The 5,608-nt window shown below is 53.9% G+C and overlaps 1 non-coding gene across 1 annotated transcript; it reads left to right on the top strand.

The window, feature by feature from the left end:
- The first annotated feature begins 2,275 nt into the window (after window positions 1-2,275).
- Window positions 2,276-2,349, top strand: TRNAM-CAU. The gene has a single exon. It is a non-coding gene; the product is annotated as a tRNA-Met (tRNA).
- The last annotated feature ends 3,259 nt before the right edge of the window (window positions 2,350-5,608 follow it).

The following is a 5,608-nucleotide window of genomic DNA, read 5'->3' as shown; positions in this document are numbered from 1 at the left end:
TAGTTAGGACGAATTGATCGTCTCGCCGAATTCATTGATATGTACACGCACAGGTCTAATACTGATCATGCTCGTATAATACGTACTTCCCTATCGCAAATTAGAGTATAATAGTATGCAGAAAGGCGAGAACGAGAGCAGGTGAGAGAGGTCAGGATGACAAGACAACCAGGGGGATTAATTAGGACGTCGTACGGCGCGGCGGTCTTAGTTATTCTGAGAGGGCAACTGCGAAGTGACGGTTTTGGTACGCAAATAAACAAGGAAGAGGTGAGTGACGACGTTTGACAACAACCTAGTAAGCTCTACTAGAGATCGACTAGCTTGAAGACGAAGGTAGTCAAGTTTAATTTCTGCCGATACGCATGCAGTTGCATATTCAGTAAGCTATATATGCTGCCTGAATAATATTCATGGGCATTGTTTATTTGCAGCTATAGCTAGGACAACATGCAAGCAGCTGGCTGTCCTTCATGCAGTTCGAGATCATTAGTTAGTTGTAGTTCATACAGCGTAGCCCACCATTCCATTCCTTGGTGTACTGATGGGGGACGCTGGTGGACGCGCGTCCGTCGCCAGCCAACAGGTACGCCCCCGCCTTCTTCCCGTTCCTTCTTTCTTCTTTCTCCCGACGCCCCCACCGCCGACCGCCTCCTCCGGCTCCGGCTCCGGTGGCCTCCGCCGCCGCACTAACCGAGCACGCCACCGCGCCGTCCCGTCGCCCCCGCCGCCGGCCACCGCCCACCGGTTGTCCGGCACCGCCAGGCCGGCGGCGCTCCCGCGCCGCCGCGCCCTCCGCCGGACAACCCGCCTCCATCGCCAGGCCGCCGCCACCCCCGGCCCCTTCCTTTATGGCTGGTGGCCATGGGAACCGGCGAGCCACCCCCCACCCCCAGCAACCCGAATCATGAAGGCCGCCGCCTCCCGCCACCACCCCGGCCGCCGGCGACCTCGCAGTCGGCCGCTCCGCCCACCTCCCACCCTCCCTGGCCGCCCCCTCCCCCTCCCCCCAAACCCTAGGTCGCGGCGGCGTCCAGAGGTTGAAGACGACGGGTTGAGGATGCCCGTTCGCCGCTTCCTCTAGCGGCGCACCAGCGCCGAATAAGAATTTCGTGTACTGATCGATGCAATACAGATGGACGCAGACAAGCAGCAGACCCATACACATGCATGGGCAACAGGACCAGCTAGCTAGATGCATGTGCATGTGCATGTGTATGGCAGCCCCGCTCCACCCGCTGCAATGACCCCGCTGTTCGTATCTCTGCAATCGATTCCTGAACTCAAATCGCAATTTTGCAGGACTACGTCCCCAACAATTTTTTTCTTCGAAAGATACGTCGTCAGCGTTCCGCTGATCTACAAGTTTCTGATATATGTGCCCAACGTAGAGAGCAATTGATTCAGAAACATTCTGCAACTTAAAGTTGGACAAATTCAGCTTCATTGTTGCTGCACTACTGGTTCTACTGATGTTTACTATTGTCTTCACGAGTTGGACAAATCCAGCTTTATTTATGGTTGCTGCACTACTGGTTCTACTGATGTTTTTTTTTTCCTTTCACTGAATATCTTCTGAAAGAAACAAAGAGGGAATATACTGATACTACAGCTAACGAACTCAACATTCAGCAACTTAACATATACATTGTGGTGCTGATCTAATTGAAGTTCTGTCCTCTGCTCGCACCGCCTCGCTGCACATTCCTAGATCATTTCATTAGTGATGTTTGTGTTCCCTCTGTTCCTTCTCCCTTTCATTCACTGAACTTATTTGTGCCTTGCCCTACTGATCAGCTGAGACTTGTCTAAGAAGCTGAAAACACTATGGCAGTGGAACTGTAGCTTGCCCTTCTAGTTTTGATGCAGTAGTTTGTTTTCTTAATTTTCCTGTGAAATGAGATGAAGCATCCCCAACCACTTAACACTTTTACAATTAGATCAAAACACTAGATATTTAGGAGAATTTCTATATCCTATTGTATAGGGATCATCTAGAAAGCAGAGTTTTGGTTCCATTCAGACAGAAAAGCTGACATAGATGTTAAGTGGTGAGAATATCCATAAAGGAGCCAAATGAAATCAAAATTTCATGTTCGGTTTTGAATTAGAGACGTTAAAAAAAATCAATCAACGTCGACTATAACCCCTAGCCTTCCAAGCTAACGATGCGGGTTTGATTCCCGCTACCCGCTCCATTTTGTAGAAAAAGACTATTCTATTTGTTTGTCTAGATATGGTAGAGACTTGGATTCAACCTTTTTCGGCCCTACAGAGCGGAGTAGAGCAGTTTGGTAGCTCACGAGGCTCATAACCTTGAGGTCACGGGTTCGATTCCCGTCTCCGCACTTAGCAGTCCGTATAAATGGACTATTCTATTTGTATAGATATGGTAGAGGGCTATACCCAACTCTTTTTTTATTTTTATTCAGCAGGCAGGCAGCAAAAATAAAATAAAAGAAAAGAAAAGCATAGCCTATCCCTATAAAAACCGTTTGTCTCTTGTTTGTCTCGGTGAATCCCCGGTTTAGGGAACTTTCTTGGAAAGTTGGATTTTCGCCCTCGAAGTACTCTTTTTTTTTGACGGATGCAAAGGAAGGATAAGATAGAAAGGGGTACAGTACTAGACTAACAACTACTTAATTTAATAGAAGTAGTTAAGTAGTCAACTAGATTTAATTTTTTTTATCATAGTATCTTACTAAATTAAGCTGGCGAGCGACGGGGATGGAACCCGTATCTTTTCCTTGGCAAGTCATGTCAAATGCATCTTCCAGTTTTAGCATTTGTTTCTTGCCAATCGATCAGCATAGAACATACCGTGTCAAATAGGTTCTTCTGTTCTGAATTTTCCTCAAATATTAAGGCTATCTGCACCTTTGAACCATCCACGTGAAATTGGGCAGACTCTTCTGTCTTCTCTTCAGCATGACTTGCCGGAGCTGCTGTTGCAGTGGTCACGCTTGGAGCTGTGTGCCGTACTGCCGGTCCCGACCTCATGGCTGATGTGAGTTCTTTTTGAGAGGAGCATTTGGTTGACGAATGCCATGTTTTCACTCGTAGCCACGCTTGCAAAATGCCTTCTGCTGCGGCGTGCCGGCGTGTTTGCAGTCTGCAAATCATCAGAATCAATCGAGTCTTCCGCGCAGACTGCAGAAACCTCTATGTTCATCGATGAGACATTTCGTTTTCGGAATAGGAGTTCACCCCCATCAAGCACCGCAAGAACTCGTTGACACACTTGCAACCGAGCTCACTCAACGGTCAACGCCATCGGTGACGTGAGGTCCGGTATTTCGTCGAACACCCACTCCACCTTCCATGGCACGCGCGGCGCCCAGGCTCCCCCACGCCAACTCCATGTTCTTGCGGCGGCCGCCGTTCTTTGCCCCCGTTCTGTTGAGCCTGCTCCCTCGCGACGCGTAGCAGGACGAAAAGGCAGTTCCGCCGGGCAGTACGCCTCGCCGCCAACGACGTCACCGGAATAAGGAACCAGCGTGCGCCTGCCTTCCTTCGCCGGGGCCGGCAGCCCCTCTCAGTCAGCGCGTCATCGAAGGGAGGCGGGTCCTCTGGCCGGAAGAGGGGACGGGGGCACCGGAGGCGAGAGGAGGAAGAAAACGGGATCTCCTTATGTAATCTCGTGACCAATCTCGGCCGCACAAATCTGATCTGACAGTTGACAGGGACCCAGGGGCGGACGGTATTTCGTTTACCGTCCACCCCTGGGATCGCTTTCGCGCCGGACAACCGCCGCGTCTTCCCGTCCCTGCCGCTCGTCGCGCGGTTGACTCACTTCCCGCGTGCTGGAGGCCTCCTGGAGGTGTGGTTGTGCTCCTGATGAACGGAGCTGGTGCGGCGGAGGCCCTCCCGCCGGCCGAGTGCTTCCGAGACGCGCCCCTAGCCGTGCGTCGCTGCATGCTATTGCTCTGGCCTAGCCGCGAGGCCGATGGTTCATTGGTTCACGTTCCTGGAGAGAACAATTTCACGGCGGCGCGGACATCTCGCCGTGTTTGTGGCTGTGTTGGATGTCCTGAGTCCGCTACCGGTGGCGGCGTGCTCCATGTACAGGAAGCTAGCCCTCTTCCGTGAGCTCCTCCGGAGGTTCGCCGACCGCTGCGACCTTGGGCGGGTGCCGCAGCCCACAGCTCAGCTCAACGCGACGCCAGAGGCAGCGGAGGCCGCGTGAGGGAGGAGAAAGGGGTGGCCTTCCGTACGCAGATCCTGTCTCGCCGGAGCGCCACCCTGTCACGGTCGTTCCGTGCGTGCTCCCGTCTCCTCCGATCCGTCCTACCGGAGGTCGATCAGGTCGCGCCACCTCAGCGCACGGCGTCGGCACGAGGAGCCCACGCCGCCCGCATTCGTGATTCGGGCAGCCGCCCCAGGGTCTCGGAGCGGCTCATGATTCACTTTGTCGATGGGGATGAGAGGCGATGGCGGAGGAACTGGCGGACGGGAGGCGAGCGAGGAAGAAAGAAGAACGGAGTCTCTTATGTAGTCTCGTGGCTAATCTGGACCGCACAAGTCTAATCTGACGGTTGGTAGGGATCCAGGGGGGACGGTATTTCATTTACCGTCCACCCTGGGACGTTGACACGCCGGACGGCCGCCGCGTCCCGGTCGTTCCTCGCGCGCTCGGCTCATCTTCCGCGTGCTGGTGGCCTCCTGAAGCACTAGCATCACCTCCCCGATGGACGGGACCGGCACGGCGAAGGCCTTGCCGGCCGCTGCTCACCGGCCAGAGTGCTAGCGAGACGCGTGCCTTGCGCCGCTGCAATCTCTGGTCAGCCCAGGATGCCGCAGGCCGTGCGTGGCTGCCTGGTGATTGCCGAATGCCGATAGGGATGAGAGGACAACGGCGATGGCGGAGGAACAGGCGCGCCGCGCGCTTCCGGGTGCGCAGTGGCGCAGTGCCCGTTGTTTTACGGCGGAAGAGAGACCAGCCATTCCGGCTTCGCGTCTGTGTCTTCCTCTGCTTTTGCTGTTCCAAACCGTCTCTGCACTACAATGTTGCCCGTGGACTGGAATGGTGAGAAGACGACGACATGGCACAGGCGCACAGCATTAGTGCTTCTTCTTCTTGCTCTGCTTGGAGTTGGACAGCTTCTGAATCCCAACAGTTCTGTCTGTAGCTACTGATTCCCAGTTTGCCCTTTAAAAGGGATCGTTTCTTCACAAATCCCTCTCCTTTTAAGCTGTATCAATCTATACATACAACGGGCCGTGAGTTGTACTTGCGAATTAACCATGCATCGTTTACATTGTTCGTTCATCATTGCAAAATGCAAATAAAGCTAAGTTGATACGCTCCATAACCAGCTGTGTCAGGAATTCTTTGTACCATACGCCGGCCAGTGCAAACTCCAAACACGCACATGTTCGAAGAGCTCGGGGAGCACGGTGACGCGTTTCGTCGAACACCCGCTCTGCCTTCGGCGCCATGCGCGGAGCTCTAATTCCCTTATGCCGTGCTCTAGTGGCCGTCATTTTCTGCGCTGTTGAGCCAACTCCCTCGCGACGAGTAACAGGATGCGAAGGCAGTTCTGCCGGGCAGCGCGCCTCGCCGGGACGCTCAGCAGTCGTCGACGTAGGTCGATCCTGGCCGGACCGC

Source organism: Panicum virgatum, chromosome 3N (assembly GCF_016808335.1).
Source record: "Panicum virgatum strain AP13 chromosome 3N, P.virgatum_v5, whole genome shotgun sequence".
Lineage (NCBI taxonomy): Eukaryota > Viridiplantae > Streptophyta > Magnoliopsida > Poales > Poaceae > Panicum > Panicum virgatum.
The sequence above is the reverse complement of the archived record's forward strand: the minus strand, read 5'-3'. Positions and strand labels throughout refer to the sequence as shown.